General features: G+C 39.1%; 1 long non-coding RNA gene and 2 other non-coding genes across 3 annotated transcripts; 1 reads left to right on the top strand and 2 right to left on the bottom strand.

Moving 5' to 3' along the window:
• Positions 1-9,854: 9,854 nt before the first annotated feature.
• LOC117469484 lies at positions 9,855-10,311 on the top strand. Its single transcript, XR_004554598.1, has 3 exons — positions 9,855-9,910; positions 10,138-10,197; positions 10,295-10,311. It is a non-coding gene; the product is annotated as an uncharacterized LOC117469484 (long non-coding RNA).
• A 2,266-nt stretch (positions 10,312-12,577) lies between these two features.
• trnav-aac lies at positions 12,578-12,650 on the bottom strand. The gene has a single exon. It is a non-coding gene; the product is annotated as a tRNA-Val (tRNA).
• A 2,479-nt stretch (positions 12,651-15,129) lies between these two features.
• On the bottom strand, positions 15,130-15,202 carry trnav-cac. Its single transcript has one exon. It is a non-coding gene; the product is annotated as a tRNA-Val (tRNA).
• Positions 15,203-21,232: the final 6,030 nt, after the last annotated feature.

The raw sequence follows: 21,232 nt of genomic DNA on the forward strand, positions 1-21,232 counted from the left end.
TCTAATTTTGAGTCTGAGACAAGGTAGCCTACAAGTTATTTACGGTTGTATGCTCGGCCATTGATATGTGGATATCAGGCCCCCTCTAAAAGAAATTCAACAAGATGGACCTTCGTTAGATTAAATATATATTTTGGTCATATGAAAGTTATACTACAATATACATCCATACACATTAGGGTAGTGGACATTTAAAAAGGTAATAAGGGGGATCCCAATTTTGTAAATATTATTATCATAGATTAAAAAAAACGTGGAAGCGTTTGACCAAAACTGTATTAAATGAGACGCAATATTCTCATAATGGCGGACCTTAATTAGTGAATGTTTGCAAGTTATATAGAAACGGCAATAAGAGTTGATAGCTTAATGAAACAGTTTAACCCAATTTGTGTTCTTTGAAATTGAAAAGGATATCGCATTGTGTTTGTTACTTTCGTTGCAGTTGTATACGTCTTAAGTGTCCGTCTTATTTTGAAGGAGAGTTAGCGCAGTTGACAGGAAGTTGTTGTTGCTTTGGAAACAACGTGACAGATACCCCATTCACACCAACGGTGTTTCAGGGCCGGTTCGGAGCTGGAGCTTGAAAAGCACCGGGTTTTCCTGTTCACACTCAAAGCTCCGGAATCCGGTTCGTTTCGAGCACCAAAAAGTTGTCCGTCTAGAAGCAAGAACCGCATACGTCACGCTTACGTCGGAAGGGGGGCGAGATTAACCTGAGCTAACAGTTAAGGCGAGTACGGCAAATAAAAGTTGTAACAAGCAGTAGTGCTGAGCAAAGTGACTAGAACGCAACCACACACTTGTAAAAAAAAAAACACGCTTTATAAAGTCAGGCAACACTAACCAGGCTTCGTGTGATTCTGTTTATTTGTACCTTACTTTGACCATCCGTTCGCTGTTATTGATCATTGTGGAGAGCAGGCAGACGTTTTGTTTGTTATTATAGCAGCTATCGGATGGAATCAATACATGGGCAGCACAGGTTGTCATGTCCGACTATCACAAGTAGAATCATAATGAAAAATACGCCGGTAAAAAGTGCCTGTAGAAAACGGCTTAGCAAGTAGTCAGTTTAGCTTCGGTTGCTATGCTAACATCACCCATGTTATACCAGAGAAACTTTCATAACAGCGTTGTGATGCCAAACAGCGTCAATTCAGACTGACACCAAACAGCGTCAATTCAGACTGACACACATTCACTTAAGGGGAACTGGGGATATGTATCAGCTGCTTGTGTGACAGTCAGACAGTGAATACTTTAGAGCCGTGTGACCTAACCCGGAGCTAACGGGAGAATACACTCCCGTGGAAGAGCAGCCAGCACTGCAGCGGTCGGTAAATGCCGCTGAAACACATTAATAAACAATGAACCACGGCACTCTGGAGAAAAGTATAAGGTTGGAGAAGTCGTTATTTAATTTAATCTGGCTTCGTATGATTAAAAGCAACACGATCGACCCGACGCAGTCCCCCGTTGTTGTTGTAGTTATTGCCGTTGGGGAGAAAATCAGCGACGTAAACTGTGACGTCATGACGCAGCAGCGGCAGCACCAGTCGGACTCTGAGCGGTGTGAACAGAGCGGGAGCTGAACCGAAGAACCGGTTCTGAACCAGAAAAGCTCTAGCACGGAGCTAGAACGGGAAAAGCCTTGGTGTGAAAGGGGTAAGAGATTAACGGAGAAAAGTAATATCTACATATAAAGACGGAGAAAGTAAACGATAACGTTTATGGTTAAGTGTTAGCACCCCCCGAAGAGGCACAAGCTCTTACGTTGATATTGGAGATTTCAATAAATTCAATTTGAAAAAAAACGGGGAAAAAACGAATATCCGAATAACGAAATTGAAACCCGAAATAGTACTCCAACGAACGAATATTCGGATATAATAAAGTTATAGTAAATAATAACAAACTCGACCAAGGTACGTTTTAACCGTTTGTTTTTTAGTTCTAATTGAAACTAATAATAAAACAGAAACGGGTCGTTTTTTTGTTTTACAATTTTGCCCCAAAACCAAAAAACGGAAATTCAGCTCGTTTTTTCGTTTTTCTGTTCTTACTGTTAAAACAAGTATACCACTCAATGTTTCGTTTCCATAGGTGGGTGGGTCTCCAGTGCCTCCTTGCTTCTGATTGGCTAGTTTGCCCTATGCTTGCGCTGTACTCTTCAAAATAAAGGTTCATACTCTTTGCCTAGACAGTGCAGTGCGTGTTTGCACGAATATACATTGAATATATGGCTACATGCAAAACATACAGAAGACAGTCTGTCCGTGTGTGGGTGCGTATGTGTTTGCGCGTCTGTCGGTCTGTTGGTCTGTCTGTCTGTCTCGCGATCTGTCTATCTGGCTGTCTGTCTTGCACTGTCAGCCATGAATCCCTATCTTATAAATAAAGTATGAGTACCTCTCTGTTTGATGTTACTGACACTGCTGAATTGATGCGGCCGTATTTCCCGTTTGCGTGGTCAAGTCAGCATTGATAAATACTATTTAGAGTACTTTTACTGTGTACTCTGTCAAACTCCCCTCTTGAGTACAATAATGCATGTTTTCTGCTATCTTTGATGAGAGATAGAATGATGTTCTGCCATAAATTCTTAATGAGAGTGATACTGTTTGACTCAGTATACTAATTTAACTACACCAACAAGTACTTTTTCAGGTATTCTTTTTCAAATTCCCCTCCTTAGTACAAGAATGCATCTTAAATAAAAATGTGTCATTAGACTTATATTGTTGGACAGAGTATTTTAAGAGGATATGGTAGACATGATATCAGCACTACTTCCAGTCAGTACTCCAGCAGCAGCTTTTAGCCCTTGGGAAATCTTCAGAGAATATCCTGCATAGCTGGTCTATCCTTCAGCAAAGTGACACACCCTGTCACTCTTGTTGGCCTCTTATGATGATGCTGTCTTAACCTTTAGCAGCCAGCGCCACCATTTGGTAGAGCACATTTTGTGTTTTGATATCTTGTTGAAAAATAAATAAAAAAGTGTAACTCCATCTGATTCAGCCAGCTCTATCGTTTTGGTTGACATGTTATGCACAAAACAACCTCTAGATGTCACTGTGGTTCGAACAGAATGCCCTTCAGCTAGCTTCCACTGAGAAAGTTGGCATGCTAAAAATCACTCCTGAAGAAATCACTCTTTTGGTCAACTTTTGTAAGGTAACCATATCATTTTTGACATATTTTAGTGTCAGAGCACTTACTGAACAGAATTATATAACTTGATGCACAAAACATTTTTGTAACAAGGGTGTAATTACTTTTTTGAAAATATGCTCAACCAACTGGTCGAATTGGCCTTTTATGGTAAACTAGCAATATGACTTTTTCAGAGTTTCAGAGATGTTTTCCAATAAAATATGGTAAATAAATGGCTAGATTCATGGTAATATTACTAAATCTAGTACTGCCTTATGAGTCTCAGAGTGAAAGAGCAATAATAATTGATATAGCACCTTTCATGCATGAAATGCAGCCCAAAGTTGCACACAGATGAGCAAGTTAGGCCAACACAGGATATAGACATTTGCTGTTAGGCCAGTTGTTTGTTGTTAGGCCAAACTTTTTATAATGAAAAACACTTTCCATTACTTTTTCCATTTCTTTTTGTTTTACAATAATAATTTATTATTTTTTATGAATATATCTGGTTGTATATATTGCTCATCTTCCATAAAAGAAAAACATGTATTTGAGTTTGTGTTTTATTTGAGTTTGATGCATACAAATACTGTACTATATGATGATTGTTGAAAATGCACTTTTACCAAGGCCAGCTCGACCAGTTGGTAGAGGCTCATAAAAACAAAACTGTGTGGTCAGTAAAAAAAATAAAAATGGTTTGTGGTTATTTGTCCTATTTGATAAAAAAATGCAAAGAAATAATTTGTCCATAGATTTCTTCTTGGTCTGGCAATTAAAGGGTTAAAATATGATTATTTCTCTGCCCCTAGTTCGTTGCTCGCAGATTCTTCAGTCTCATCAGCCTCATCTTTCCATCTGTCCCAGTCAACGCATCAGCCTCCAGCACACTTTCAATGTCTGACTCCATAGAGATATTGTCCTGATGCTGTACAAGGGTGATGCCCCATGATCAAAAAATGACCCCTGTAGAGTCTGAGTGCCACTGACCTCTACATGTCACTTGTTAGTTGCTTTTACCTTAAAGCGACTTACATACACTCAATACTGTGGACAATCCTCACAGGAGCTATTTGGGGTGAAGCCCAGGGACACAACGATGCTGACTGCAGTGGGGATTGAACCAGTCCCCCATGATCCGAAGATCAACGCACGATCAGCCACAGCCTCCCTAGCCATATTATGTCTCTCATTAATAACCCCTTATAACAATTTTTTTCCTTTCTTCTCTTTTCTCTTCTCTTGACTGAATTAAAAAGTCCAGTCTTTAAGTAATATTTCAAGTCCTTTTCCTGCAGCTTTTTAAGGCTATGTTTGCAATATGTATTCAAAGGTCACTTATTTAAATAAATCAATATATGAGGTTAGTAAACAGATACTGCCTTTATCTAGAGAGCCAATGACACCCATGAAGAATTGCAAATCTTTTCATCTGCTGTATTAATAAAATTGCCATGTGTTTTCAAATTGAAAATAAGGCACTGTCAGCCCAGAACATTATACAAAATATATATATATTTTAAAAGGGACCCGTAAGGCTTAATCAATGTTATATATATAGATCTTTATATAATATCAATATTATAATAAACTTCAACCAAAGTCAATTTCAGGAGTGGTGTTTGACACAGTTTACGTTCAATTTCAACTATTCAACCTTTTTAAATAATTTACTTTAATTTAGAAAAGGTTTTTCTGAGAAAAATGTACTAACAAATTGAAAAATACAAGTTTAATAGGACAATGTGGATTTATTTTCTCTCACCTTGTAATTACACAATCAAATAATCTATAATACGGCTTTGGACTTCACTCACCAAACATTTTCTTTTTTTATGTTTTGCATTTGTACTATTTTAGTCAATTTGGACAAATATCTTTTGAACTAAAAATATCCTATGATTGCATATGGTGTGAATATGTATACCCTGCTCACTCCGTATTATTTTAGGTACAATTTATATTTTAAATGTAATGAAAAAGCCAACTCAATAGGTATTCAGGGTGGACAATTTGACAGAGGATTTCTCTGAAAGTACAAAATAAAAGTATTTTATAGTCTTTGCGCTAGTAGTCTACTACTGAGTCCAAAATGATCAGTTATCGAACTTAAAAGTATTTGTATTGCTCGTCACATATAGCAGCAAGACCATGGAGGGGACTTTGACAGGAGAGTATCAAGAACTACACAGTAAAAGTATTTCATAGTATTTGGGATAGCTGTAACTACAACTGATTCCAACTTCATCAGTCTTATGAAAAACGTATGGCCAAAAATAATGTTATCAATCTGTGATTCTACAATTTAGGGTACATTCCATGTCCATTGATGTCCATTGATGATAATTATAATTATTCTAACTATTTTCTTCAAAAATATCATATTTTGCCTATTATTGGAAAGCATGTTATAATATCACACAAACATTATGTGCATCCTATGCTTTATTTAGCTTGAAATGTGTCATGATGTTCTTAAATTGTCAGTTTTTGCTATGTCCGTTTTTCAGTTGAGGGTGTCTTGGTTTCAAAATAATGAATAAAAACCATTAAAGTAAATAAAAAAAATTATTCATTTATTTCAAAAGTCTAAATACTAAAGAATAATAACATCTTTTTAATTGATTTCCTCCTTTAAATAATTTAAATATCTTAATATATGAATGTCCGCAAAAGTTCTGTCAACTATGTTACTAACAGAACTCCCCCCTCAAAAATGGTTTGTCCCAATACCATGTCACCAGCATCACATGATGCCATGTTCCTCTTTGGCAGACATTTTGAACACACTGTGGTGATTGTCCTCTAATTTTTTACAATATTTTATGTATAATAGCACATTGTCAATGAGTATCTTAATTGACCATCAACAATGTTACGTACATTGTTATGGTTTACAATTGTTTAATAATTTTAATTCAATTATATGTTCAAATGTGATGTTAACCTGTTCAAGAAAATGACATGTGGTCATCCAGGCAAGGCCTACCATTGAAATGATGGGTCAAAATAGGGAAATTGTCAACTAGGTTACCTGTCAACTAAGTTACCCAGTACTGTAATAACTGTAGTAACTTAGTTGACAGGTAACCTAGTTGACAATTTGTATGACATGTAGACGTCATTACACATCATTATCAATGGAATTTTGAACTTCTGCCTTGAAATGAACATAGTGCTGATGGTTAATAATGTGTCCAGTCAACTATGTTATTTGCGTCAAATGTTTGACTTTCATTGTCAACTATGTTGCACCTCATTTTTTCAAATTTAAAATATCTAAAATAGTGCTTCTGATATCCTTTATAGTATAATGTATATCTACACAGGTTGGAGTTTTACATGACATCTCTTAAAACTATCAAAATGACCTGTATGGTAGTTTTATAATACAAAATATCCCTAAACTTAATGACAGTGCTGAACATATCACATGAAAAAACAAAACTTTAATACAATTATTTTTTAAACTTTAAAAAATCTTTGGATATATGGTAGAATAGACTCAAGAGCCTTTCAAATTTGATTTTACTTGAAGTGCAGGACATGTTTAAGCTTTGCAACTAGTGGATATGTTACACTGAGGAATATACTAACTTGAACCACTGATTGTTCTGTTGAGAAAGAACACTTTCTTTGTACTGTTTTGTTGATGTGAAATGCACCCTAAATTATAGAATCAGTCTAATGTTATCGCTCATCAAAGATAGCAGAAGCTTGTCGTTTTTGCACTGTGTAAAGGCAAAGAGTATGAACCTTTATTTTGAAGAGTACAGCGCAAGCATAGGGCAAACAAGCCAATCAGAAGCAAGGAGGCACTGGAGACCCACCCACCTATGGAAACAAAACATTGCCATTGCCAACAACTGCCATCGCCTATGCAGACGATGTCACTGTTATTATAAAAAACCAACAAGAAATGGATGTTCTAACAAATCACCTAAACCTATATGAATTGGCATCAGGAGCTAAATTGAACCATAACAAAACTGAAGGTGTTTGGATCGGCGCCGACGATACCAAACGCGACATCAACATTCAAGTGAAAAAAGAAATTAAAATACTTGGAATAACTATTTGTAGCGACAACTGTGCTGAACTCAATTGGGAGAACAAACTAAGTGAAGTCAAAGAACAAGTTAAACAATGGGAGAATAAAAATACAAATTATAAATCAAGAATAAACATAATAAAATCATTCATACTTAGCAAGATCCTTTTTCTAGCAAACATCTTTCCCCCATCAGCCCAAATAATTATGCAACTAAACAAACAGTGTGTCAATTTGGTGTGGGGTACAACAAGGGAGGTTACTAAACGTAATTTGTTATTTAAAAGTAGGGAATATGGAGGCCTGGGAGCCATAGACCTGGACATTAAACTAAAAATTACCTTTGTTAAAAACATCTCGGCTGCTATAAATAGGAAAGCACCTTGGGTCGAGGATGGAAAAAAGGGATGGAACAAAAGAAGAGGCAGAGCTAGAAATAGTCCATATTATAAATTAGTTTATGGTGATTTCACAACTGAAGTTCAACATTTAGGGATTGATTGGATCGGACTACAGAATAGAGTGATTTTTAAAATGGTAAATGATTTCAAATATGGAGGTTTTATAACATACAAAAACCTAAACCCTGACGAAGGTAAAGAAGTCCTGAAATTAGTGAAATGTAAACAGATTTCAGAGAGCATGAGAGACGTGAGGTGGCTGATATCGATTAACAGACTTGCAGTCAGAGCTGTGGTTTCATGGAGCTGCTATGTGAAAACTAAAACATGCCCCATGATAAACTGTGAGGAAGATGAGACCTTACAGCACCTCCTCATGGACTGCCACAGAGCCGAGGAGGTGTGGTCGCTCCTACGGGGCATCGGTTTGGAGTTCGACGTAGAATATGCCTCAATCATGTATTGTATTCTGGATGAGGGTGGTCATAAAACACAGGGAACTTTTTCAGTTAGTAATTTGTATAACATGTATGAAAATCTGGAAGACAAGGTGCAAGATGATACTAAATCAGACGATAATAAACAGTGGCACCATCGTGAAACAAATAATCTCTGAACTAAGGAGAAGAAAAACCCTAGACAAATCCCAGACTCTGCCATGGAGCATTTTGAAGCTGTGACCGAACTAAGCCTCGCTGGAATATGGACGTGCTCTCTGTTTATGTTATTTATATATGTATGCATTGTGATTTATATGTATTATTAATGTAACTTGTGTATATCATGTACTGCCAAATAATTTAAAATAAAGTTTTATAAAAAATAAAAAAAAATAAACAAAACATTGAGTGGTATACTTGTTTTAAAAGTAAGAACAGAAAAACGAAAAAACGAGCTGAATTTCCGTTTTTTGGTTTTGGGGCAAAATTGAAAAACAAAAAAACGACCCGTTTCTGTTTTTTGTTGTTGTTTCAATTAGAACTAAAAAACAAACGGTTAAAACGTACCTTCGTCAAACTCCAGTGTTAGAATTCCATAATTCCATATTCATAAATAAAATGATATGCAAATAACATTTTCTTGGCTGTGGACTTGTACTCTACATAATTATGTTGAGCTCATGGTAATCTAATTCAATAAACAATAACTGCAATGAACAGATAGCATTTTCTGACTCTGTAATTTGGTAAATGATTCTGTGTTGAAAAATGTATATCTTTAAAAACTGCGTTGGTGTATGAGGGCGGGCCATACTATTTTTGTTGTTGTAAATCGATCGAGAGGGGTGTTCAAACAACGTATTTTGGTGTGTAGAACACACATCTATTTAGATTTATTTATTTTGAAGTTGTTGCTATGGAAACAACATCTACATATAATAACGGACAAAGTAAAGAATGAAGTGTATGTTTAAATGTTAGCATCCCCCGAAGAGGCTCAAGCTCTTACGTTGAGTCTGGAGTTTCAATACATTCGGAATTTGACCGTGTAAAATGTCCTCTTGGGTTACCGTACAGCCAATGCGTGACGTCATTGGTAAGCGTAACGGACCCATGGATGTATAATAAGAACGAAGTAGGTGGATCCAGTTAGATATACAGTGATTATATAAACTTACTGTACATGTTAAAACTGTGTTCATTGTCACCTGTGCTTTATAGGGCCACCAGCAGCAGTCTCCAGAGCACCGGCTGTGTCTACACCAACAGGTTTCTCTCCAGCAGTGTGGAGGGATAACTCTGTTTCCAACAGATTTTCCCTGCTATTATTATTCTCAACTAGTTTGTTATTTTGGCCGTGTTCTGGTCTGTTCTGATGCTTGTGTTATTCTGTTCTCCAACTAACTGAAGGAATTAACATGTCAGCAATGATGGTAAGTGTTTTTCCTTTTTTGCATGCTTTTTTTAGACTGAAATATTGCAGTGGCTTACGGGGTATTTTAATTCTGTTAAAGAGACAACAGGTAAAGACAGATTGTGAAGCTTGAAACAACTTAACACTTGAGGAACATGACACAGGATTGTTTCTACAGCCCACAGGACTTATCCAACTGCCACTGCCACTGTGTCCAGACCCGATGGACCTGCTCCTCTGAAAGGTTATTGGGTTTTTATACTCCTCACTTGGATCCATCTTGAATCTTTTTCATACATATTATGTATATATACCCTCATGTTTGTTTTCGCCTTTCATCCTTCAGACACAGTGAAGGCCCCGCTGCCGGTCCCTCCTCAGCTACTCGCCATTGCCCCAAAGCTCGGGATTGAAGAGCAGGCGCCAAATGTGTTGAGACAAAGTATGTGTTCTTCTTATACTACCAGTGTATCTCACAACAACTTCAATTTCATTCTGACAAATCACATTGTCACGGTGTCATACAGTATAGTGCTCAGGTTTTAGGTAAAGTTAAGTAATGATATCATCGTCTCTGTTTTCATTTTTCACAACTTCTTAAATGCTGCTTCTTAATTTCGATGTATAATGTGTATACATCACTTGCCTGTTTGTATCTCATCATCCCAGATTCATCACCACATAATATGGCCCCTGTGGAAGCGCAGGGAGACACTGTCCTCGATGAAGGTATGGATATCTGTGACACTGTATTATAGCAGTCATTTATATAGAGCTTTATTCAATTGTATCTGATGTAACTGTGGTGTTTTACTGTGTCTTACAGCTCTGACTTGCCCAGCGCCTCCTGTCCCCTTAGCAGCACCACACCAGCCTGCAGCCTCTGTCCCGGGCTATAGTCAGGATGTTGCCCACTGGAACTGCTCCCACCAGCAGAAAATATGGATGAAGACTGAGTTGGAAACATTGGGTCTGTGGCCAGGTTCACCTCCAGTGCGACACCTTATGAACATGTTGTCCCTGTGGCGTTATCCGCCTCAGCCTGAGCTTATAGACTCAATCTCAGACCTGCCTTCACCCAAGTATTATCAGCTTCATCCATATTTTATTTGGAAGCCAGAGCATGCGATCATGGAGAGGATGAGAAACAACTTTGTTTTGCCCTGTCTCTATGGTTGTCCGAACCCTCGGGTAGTTTCTTCTGGCATTGGAAGGCCAAGAGTCATCCTTGGGACAAGCGGCCAGTACTATATTTTAGCTTCGCGACTAAACCTGCAAGGTCTGCAAAAAGTACTGGCATGCTGACAAGCCCCAGTGGCTGGAGAAGCTACCCCAGCGCTTCAGCAACATCGTGCCGGCCTTCCTGACTCACAAAAAGGCGGTCTGCAAATCTGTCCTGGATGAGATGAGGCGCGGCGGCAGATCACCAGAGGACATGTCCAAGCAGCTGACGGAGGCGCTCAATCTGAAATATGAGAGAGCTCATCTGGCCTACCTGCTGTGTGTGCAGAATGTCAGGGATGCTGAGGCAGGAGTCTACGGCCAAAGGACTATCACTGGGTTCCTCAGACAGGAAGATACTCCGGCTAAATTTGGTGGATACTCGGATGGTGATGGCTGGTGTGGAGTTTCTGTCTCTTCCCACTACCTGGTGGAGTGCCTGGTCCGTGAGTATCAGCGGTAGGAGGAGCTCCTTACTCTGCTGCTTCGGGGGACCTTTGGTCAGGCACTGAGGTCAGATCACACTCGCAGAGTGGCTAGGAAGGTTGTGCTGTCGTCCGGCACCATGTCTTCCTATGCCATCATGAATGAGAACTGGAAGATCCTGAGCTGGGTGACGTGCTCTTTTGTTACCAAAAACCTAGAGGTGGATTCAACTCCCAGCCTTTGAAGTTAAAATCCAGATACTTCTTTTGTTCTTCAGAGATGCTGAGTGTAGACATTGTCTGCTGTACTGCATCACTGTGACCTTTTCTCCGCCTGTGGGCAAACACAGAACATGTTTGAGTTAGTAAAGTTTAACATCCTCAAACCTTTCAATACTGGAGCTGTGGGATTCACAGGCTAATTTCTGAAGATTCATTCTAGTGTTTTACAATCACTAGAAACTCATTGCAATTTGGTCCATATTGTGCATAATTCTAAATAAACCTGATTGTACATTTAGTAATCTATATAAAATGTGAATTGCAAAATCTTTGTTTATGAAAAAAAACTGCATTAAACCTGATAATGATTCTGATCTTCACTGCAATATGGTTAAATGACATCATAACATGTTTTACCTCGACCAAACCAATTATATTTAATATCAGTTAATACATTTTGGTCACTTTGTACTCTGAACAACTATGTTATTTATTTATAAAAAATACATCTGTAACTTTAAATCATTAACAGCAGTCAACAGCCAAACAAAAAAGATTTGGCCGATCCCACAAATGTATGTTCCTCACAAATGTGGCACCATTTAAAAAGGTATATATATATATATATATATATATATATACATACACATATATATATACATACACAGGCTTTCCTACGGTATAAGATGTATTGCCAAAAAAATATTGTTTCAACAAAGAAATAATCTAACAAACACACATTTCCTTACTTTTTGTGCTTAGTTTATATAGAGAAAACGAGGCGGCACAATGCTAATGTTAGCCTCCCCCTCAAAGGAAAGCTAAGGCTAGGTTTTTGCACAACATGCGGACAGCAGCATACCTACCGAGGACCGGAGCACAAGCCGGTCAACGCGGTGGTTTGAAAGATGGAGAAGTGATGCGGTCATGAAGTGTCTCTGTCTCTGACCAAAACTCCCCACGAGGTGCTTCATAAGCAACACGCCGCCAAAAAGCAACAGCAACTCACGTGCATGTTGACGCCCCTTTAATGCTGAGTTCGAGGACGCATCAGTAATTTGTGTTCAACAGAAAATCAAGGGACAGATAGCGATCTGTCTAATAATTGACATGAACACCAAATTATATTCTTGTCAATTATTACATTATTTCTCAATATTTGGGCATTTTTCAATCAATGACGCCTTACTATCTACTATTAATTTATTTTATATATATGTGGAAACAAACAAGTCATAATGTGTTTCCGCCCGGTCTCGAACCGGGGACCTTTCGCGTGTTAGGCGAACGTGATAACCACTACACTACGGAAACAGATGAAAGAGATTTGCCGCCTGTCAAACGGGAGACTCGGGTTCGAGTCCCCGTCAGGGCGAATATTCAACCACCTGCTTGTAATATATAGTGAACCCCACAACACCCTTTAAAACCACCCTCTGAAAATGACTTTTGAAGGGTGTAAGACACTTCCAATGTTTCAGGCCCTGCCTTGAAGATGAAACTGATGCTTAACAAAAGTTATATCAACAATTATAACATACACAATATTAAACTTACATACACACTGTTCATTTCACAAGCCATGATAACCGGGGCTCTAAAATCGACTCAACAATTTTGACTCAACATGCTTTTCATGTGAAAATTAACACCTGGCTCTAATTAGACAAGTTAGAAAGTGTAGTAGTTTGTCTGCTGCCTTCATGGACTGTATACACATCTTTACAGTTGAAATGTTCAGAGGGAGGCAACTATGTGCTACCTATTTGGCACTTCTACTCTAGGACCATAGAAGAAAAAAAACTACAAATACTCACCATTGTGGAATTAATGTCATTAGAAACACAAGGTACAGGGTCATCCCTCTCCAGGTGTGTTGAGTCTATCTTTTGCAGAGTTTTATATATGTGAAGCCAAACAAGACATAACGTGTTTCCGCCCGGTCTCAAAGCGGGGACCTTTCGCGGATCTTGCACGGCAACAGTAAGGCTTAACTTCCTTAACTTTTACCATTCATTCTCTATGGTAGTTCTTATCACTACGGATGTAATATATTTCTGGCCACAAATGGTGTTTCGGGGGCGCTCTTTCCTTTGTTATGTGACCCTACGTGATTGATGAGCATTTGTTTAGTTTGTTTTTGAATATTTTATTTATCATTTTCAGGTGTATATAACAACTATACATAACACAAAACACAAAGCATCGCCCCTCCCACTCACCCAAATAAACAAATCATAGGACAAACAAAAGTCATAGAGTGAAACACAAAGAGATAACATAGTGCTGCAGAAGCCTGTTGGCTAATCAGATCACATACCTATGGTGGCGTCACTGATGTACCTATACTCTAGGTAAGGCTGCCAGATTTTCAGAAAGGTGTTAGATCCTTTTCTAAGACTATATATGATCTTTTAAAGAGGAATACAACTGTTCATTTCCAAAGACCATTTATCAATGAGATTCATTAGATTCAAAGATGTATTGTCATGTCATACACAACTACGGTGTAGTTATGCAATGAATGAAAAACTTAAGTAAGAGGTTCCTTAACGTTGCAACGGTGCAATAACAAGACATACATTTGTATAAGAATAAAATTAAATAGTAAAAAAAAATTAAAATAGTTCAAGCTCAGGTGTTTAATATATTCGTATGGCATGTGGGATGAAACTTTCTCTGAGTCTGGTAGTCTTTGTTCTGATGCTGCGGTACCGCCTGCCAGACGGCAGCAGAGAGAACAGTTTGTTGCTGGGATCTCAGGCAATAGCTACTTGCCACTCTCTGTGAGATCAAAGAGCAGATATAAGTTGGTAGTTTACCCAGCATGGCTTTATAGATAAACATGTACCAATGACTGAGCCTCCGAACAGTTAGTGAAGGCAAACCTGCCCTGGCATACAGGGTACAGTGATGAGTTAATACTTTACAGTTAGTAACAAATCTCAGCGCACTGTGAAAGGCGGTATCTAACTTGATCAGGCAATGGGCAGGTGCATTCATATAGATCAGATCACCATAGTCCAGCACAGGTAAAAAGGTCACAGAGACTAGCCTTTTCCTGGCTTCAAGCGAGAAACACGACTTGTATCTGAAAAAGAAACCTAGCTTCACCAAATGGTGTTTCGGGGGCGCTCTTTCTTTAGTTATGTGACCCAAAGTCATTGATGAGCATTTGTGGGTAAGGCGAAACTGAAATGATACTTAACAAAAGTTTGATTAGCAAAAATCAACAATAATAACATTCACAATATTAAATTGGCAGCGCTGCATTTCACAAGCCATGATAGCCGGGGCTCTAAAATCAACTAAAACATTTTTACTCAACATGCTTTTCATGTGAAAATTAACACCTAGGCTCTAATTAGACAAGTTAGAAAGTGTAGCAGTGGACTGTATACAAATCTTTACAGTTGAAGTTCAGAGGGAGGCATGTATAGGCTATTTCTTACTTTTACTCTAGAGTCATAGAACAAAAACACTACAAATACTCACCATTGTGGAATTAATGTCATGAAAAATAAAAGTTACAGGACCATGCCTCTCCAGATGTGTTGAATTTAGATTTTTCTTAAAATGTCTCCTCTCTTTCCAAAGTCCATAGCGTTAGGCCTGCACCTTCGTAGTCTGAAAGAAGCAGACAACGAAGGAATAACTTCTCGGCATATTGGCATTTTTCAAACAGGGCTCCCTCTTCCATTTATTTTGCTGATAACTATCTTTTGCAGAGTTTAGTATATATGTGAAGCATAGACTGTATATATAAAGATGTGAAGCCATACAATACATAATGTGTTTCCGCCCGGTCTCGAACCGGGGACCTTTCGCGTGTGAGGCGAACGTGATAACCACTACACTACGGAAACAGATGAAAGGGATTTGCCGCCTGTCAAGCCGGAGAGCCGGGTTCGATTCCCGGTCGGGGCGAGAGTTTTCCTCCACTTCAGACAATGAAACTCACAAGGCCTAACTTAGAAAAACACATTTCAGCGATAAAACTGACATTTAAATGGTGTAAGAGGCATGCAATGTTTCAGGACCTGCAATGGGGATGACACTGATAACAAAACAACCAATAGTTATTTTAGCACAAATCAACAATTCTAACATTCACATGTTAAACTTACATGCTGTGTAAATACAAGCCATTATAACTTGGGCTCTAAAATCGAGTCCCATGATCCAAATCTTTCAATTCAAATGAAAGCAGATTGTCAGAGCTCTGAGACGGAGTCAAACTGAGACCTAAGGATCTTGCACGGCAACAGGCTTAACTCCCTTAACTTTTACCATTCATTCTCTATGGTAGTTCTTATCACTACGGATGTAATATATATTTCTGGCCACAAGTGGTATTTCGGGGGCGCTCTTTCCTTAGTTATGTGACCCAAATTGATGAGCATTTATGGGAAAAGGGATACCCAAAAAGTAACATAACTTTTCTGTGTTTTATTTTTTAGACAGGGGATAATAATCCTAGAAATAAAATGCATACGTAATTGCTATTTTTCTTTTGTACAAAACTCAAAAATCAAACGATTTTTACTCAACATGCTTTTAATGGGAAATGAACACCTGGCTCTAATTAGACAATTTAAATAATGCAGTCGGTCAATGTCCCTTTGTCTGCTGCCTTCATGGACTGTACACAAATCCTGACAGTTGGTTACACATTTTCAGAGGGAGGCAACTATGTGCTATTTCTTACTTTTAATCTAGGACCATGTAATACAAAAAAAATAAAAATCATCACCATTGTGGAATCAATGTCATTTGAAATACAAGGTACATTTCTCTGCTCTTTCCAAAGTCCACAATGTATAGTTTCCGGGGTGCACTACCCCGCAGAAATTAATCAATATCTCTTTTCTCCACATATTGCTATTTTTCAATCTGTGCTGCCTTTTTTTATCTACTTTATTTTGTGTATTGTGTAAGTAAGACAAAGATTTGTTTCCGCCCGGTATTTTCTTTTATGCATTTGTGATTATTTGATGGGTAAATATGTTACCCATCTGCTATATAGTGCTTAAAAACAGCTGCTAGGGCACCAGTAAGCACATCTTACGCTGGAAAACATTCAATGTCAAGGCAAGACGTGGTTTTTTCCATTTATTTAGTTGTAATCCAATAATCCAACGTATAAAGAACATTGGTTTCACCTGTGGCATTTCATTCTGGTGCAGCAATCACACCACCACCTGTCTCCAATAAAAACCTAATCAGCTGGTGCCCAAAACCACCTTTAAAAATGGCTTTGCTTAACTTAAATAATTACACCAAAAGTAATTACAATAAAACAATTATTAGTTTCACATTAACACAAACAGCTAGAAAATAAATGTTGAATTACTAAATTACATAAGTTTATTTATATAGCACCTTTCAACAGAAGGCAATTCAAAGTGCTTCACAAAAATGAAAGACATTAAGAAAATGGCATTTCAAAACAGTCATTAAAAAGCAAAGATAATAAAATGAACATTAAAAGAAAAAGTACATGAATCAAAGTTACGGCCCGTCCACACAGCGGCGTGCGTTGAAGCTTGCCGGGGGGGGGGGGGGGGCTGAAACTCGACCAACAACCAATCACTCTCCCGCCCCGGACACACAAGCAAGTTTGATTGGCTAGAGCTTGTACTGGCATATGATTTGATTGGCTAGAGCTTGTACTGGCATATGATTTGATTGGCTGACGCTTCCGCCGAAGCTTCAAAAGTTGAACATTGCTCAACTTTTGCAGCGAGCAACGCTTTTGAAGCTACGCTTCGCTCCCACAATGCAGTTCGGCGAAGCGTGACGTCACCCCATTCAAAGTGAATGGGCAGAAGCGTTGAAGCTTCAACGCACGCCGCTGTGTGGACGGGCCGTTACAGTGCAGTTTAAGATGTGAATAGTTCAATTAAAAGCAGCGGCAAAAAGAAAAGTCTTCAGCCTGGATTCAAAAGTAGTCAGAGTTGCAGCGGACCTGCAGGTTTCTGGGAGTTTGTTCCAGATATTTGGAGCATAATAACTGAACTTCTCCATGTTTAGTTCTGACTCTGGGGACAGGAAGCTGACCAAATGACATAAATCGATGTATAGCTCCAACAGTAGTCTATGTGCTTTGTGACTGAAAGGATTTACTATTGTTGTAATCAACCACATTTACAGGGCAATGAAGTAATACATCTGCCTGCCTGTCCACCTTCCTCTCCGTCGGTTCAATATAAAAGTTGTGACCAAAACATTACAAATGATTGTGTTATTCTGTGTGCAGGATGAAGGAGACCAACTTTTCCCAGGAAAGATAAGGATGTCTCTCAGGAAGGGTCCATCTGGCACCTGCGACAGGACCCTTCAGAGGAGGGTATGAGAATACAAAAAAATCCTTCCCTTCAGGACAAGTCTGCCGCTCAGAAACATGAGCATGTGAGGACAAATGCTCTCACTGAGGTCCTTCAGATTGGAGGGCAAGTGTCCGACCGACTCGAGGTGATTGGGGAGTATTTATTAGTTTAATTCCTTGTGAATGATGTTGGCTACACCAGTAACCTGACGGTTTAATCATGGCAGTCATATATTTAAGGCTTTATTAAATGTTCTCTTGTTGTGTATGTACTATGGTGTTTTACAGATCTGCCTTTTCCAGCGCCTCCTGTCCCTTTGGTCGCAGCACACCAGCCTGCAGCCTCTGTCCCGGGCTATAGTCAGGATGTTGCCCACTGGAACTGCTCCCACCAGCAGAAAATATGGATGAAGACTGAGTTGGAAACATTGGGTCTGTGGCCAGGTTCACCTCCAGTGCGACACCTTATGAACATGTTGTCCCTGTGGCGTTATCCGCCTCAGCCTGAGCTTATAGACTCAATCTCAGACCTGCCTTCACCCAAGTATTATCAGCTTCATCCATATTATATTTGGAAGCCAGAGCATGCGATCATGGAGAGTGTGAGAAACAATTGTGTTTTGCCCTGTCTCTATGGTTGTCCGAACCCTCAGGTAGTTTCTTCTGGCATTGGAAGGCCAAGAGTCATCCTTGGGACAAGCGGCCAGTACTATATTTTAGCTTCGCGACTCACCTGCAAGGTCTGCAAAAAGTACTGGCATGCTGACAAGCCCCAGTGGCTGGAGAAGCTACCCCAGCGCTTCAGCAACATCGTGCCGGCCTTCCTGACTCACAAAAAGGCGGTCTGCAAATCTGTCCTGGATGAGATGAGGCGCAGCGGCAGATCACCAGAGGACATGTCCAAGCAGCTGACGGAGGCGCTCAATCTGAAATATGAGAGAGCTCATCTGGCCTACCTGCTGTGTGTGCAGAATGTCAGGGATGCTGAGGCAGGAGTCTACAGCCAAAGGACTATCACTGGGTTCCTCAGACAGGAAGATACTCCGGCTCCATTTGGTGGATACTCGGATGGTGATGGCTGGTGTGGAGTTTCTGTCTCTTCCCACTACCTGGTGGAGTGCCTGGTCCGTGAGTATCAGCGGCAGGAGGAGCTCCGTACTCTGCTGCTTCGGGGGACCTTTGGTCAGGCACTGAGGTCAGATCACACTCGCAGAGTGGCTAGGAAGGTTGTGCTGTCGTCCGGCACCATGTCTTCCTATGCCATCATGAATGAGAACTGGAGGATCCTGAGCTGGGTGACGTGCTCTTTTGTTACCAAAAACCTAGAGGTGGATTCAACTCCCAGCCTTTGAAGTTAAAATCCAGATACTTCTTTTGTTCTTCAGAGATGCTGAGTGTAGACATTGTCTGCTGTACTGCATCACTGTGACCTTTTCTCCGCCTGTGGGCAAACACAGAACATGTTTGAGTTAGTAAAGTTTAACATCCTCAAACCTTTCAATACTGGAGCTGTGGGATTCACAGGCTAATTTCTGAAGATTCATTCTAGTGTTTTACAATCACTAGAAACTCATTGCAATTTGGTCCATATTGTGCATAATTCTAAATAAACCTGATTGTACATTTAGTAATCTATATAAAATGTGAATTGCAAAATCTTTGTTTATGAAAAAAAACTGCATTAAACCTGATAATGATTCTGATCTTCACTGCAATATGGTTAAATGACATCATAACATGTTTTACCTCGACCAAACCAATTATATTTAATATCAGTTAATACATTTTGGTCACTTTGTACTCTGAACAACTATGTTATTTATTTATAAAAAATACATCTGTAACTTTAAATCATTAACAGCAGTCAACAGCCAAACAAAAAAGATTTGGCCGATCCCACAAATGTATGTTCCTCACAAATGTGGCACCATTTAAAAAGGTATATATATATATATATATATATATATATATATATATATATATATATATACATACACAGGCTTTCCTACGGTATAAGATGTATTGCCAAAAAATATTGTTTCAACAAAGAAATAATCTAACAAACACACATTTCCTTACTTTTTGTGCTTAGTTTATATAGAGAAAACGAGGCGGCACAATGCTAATGTTAGCCTCCCCCTCAAAGGAAAGCTAAGGCTAGGTTTTAGCACAACATGCGGACAGCAGCATACCTACCGAGGACCGGAGCACAAGCCGGTCAACGCGGTGGTTTGAAAGATGGAGAAGTGATGCGGTCATGAAGTGTCTCTGTCTCTGACCAAAACTCCCCACGAGGTGCTTCATAAGCAACACGCCGCCAAAAAGCAACAGCAACTCACGTGCATGTTGACGCCCCTTTAATGCTGAGTTCGAGGACGCATCAGTAATTTGTGTTCAACAGAAAATCAAGGGACAGATAGCGATCTGTCTAATAATTGCATACCTGCCAACCCTACCGATTTGGGCGGTAGTCTACCACTTTTGACATGTTTCTACCGCCTACCGACTTAGCTGACTCTCCCTACCGATTTTCAATCTTCCCAAACTATAACAAATAAAAATGACACTCCATAGACACTGGACTCGACTTTTGGCGGACACCGTTTGCAGCGTGTCTGTGATCCCATCATACAAACAGTCCTCTGTGTTTCAGTCGATCGCGAGATGTGTCTAAAAATAGAACGACAATATTCTGTTTTATCGTTAATGTCCTATAACATAATCTTCCTGTGCCAGAATAATGCACTTGAACGCATCAAAGCTTTGTGATTTATCGGGGCGTGGCTGGTAGGCAGTGGGCACTAGTTTGCTGTGCAGTCCGCACACACAAGACCACAATTATGGCAGAAGCAAAATAGCCCAAAATATATAATTTTCACTCCGAGTGGGGAGGATGATTATTTTTGTATCTATTCCAATTCAAAGTCCATCTGTCTCATCTGCAATGCGAGCGTGGCTTTATCGAAGAAGGGTAATTTAGGAGCGGCATTTCAAAACAGTGCACAAACGCGACGAGACGGAATTCCCTCCTAATTCTGTCCTACGCTCCCAAAAGGTGAGGGACCTGAAAGGACAGCTAAATGCACAGCAGTCAATTTTCACCAGGCCCAACAACAAGAGCAAGGCTGCTACCATAGCATCTTATCGTGTCAGTCACGTTCTTGCAAAACACATGAAGTCTTTCAAAGACGGCGAAGTTGTGAAAGAAGCATTCCTGGAGGCTGCCGACGCGCTTTTTGGGGACAGTAAAAATAACAGTATAGCATTTCAACAGGTTTTTGATATAATAAAAACTCAAGTTAGATACCGTTATTAATCAGCTGTAAGTTTTAGTTTGTTTGAACTTATTCATTATAATTATTGTACAAAATGGTATAAGAATGCAAACTTTAAGATCTGTTCTGTTTAAATTGATTATAGTCTATTATCAATTCAGGTTAAGAAACTAGTGTTGCTTGCATCCTATTTTAAAGGCATTTATTTTTATACTACTAAAATGCAAAAAAAAGAAAAGGGTTTGATTCTATTAATTTTGTTTTTTTTATTGCACTCTGGCAGCAGATTCCTG

The sequence above is a fragment of the Trematomus bernacchii genome, unplaced genomic scaffold, assembly GCF_902827165.1.
Source record: "Trematomus bernacchii unplaced genomic scaffold, fTreBer1.1, whole genome shotgun sequence".
Taxonomy (NCBI): Eukaryota; Metazoa; Chordata; class Actinopteri; order Perciformes; family Nototheniidae; genus Trematomus; species Trematomus bernacchii.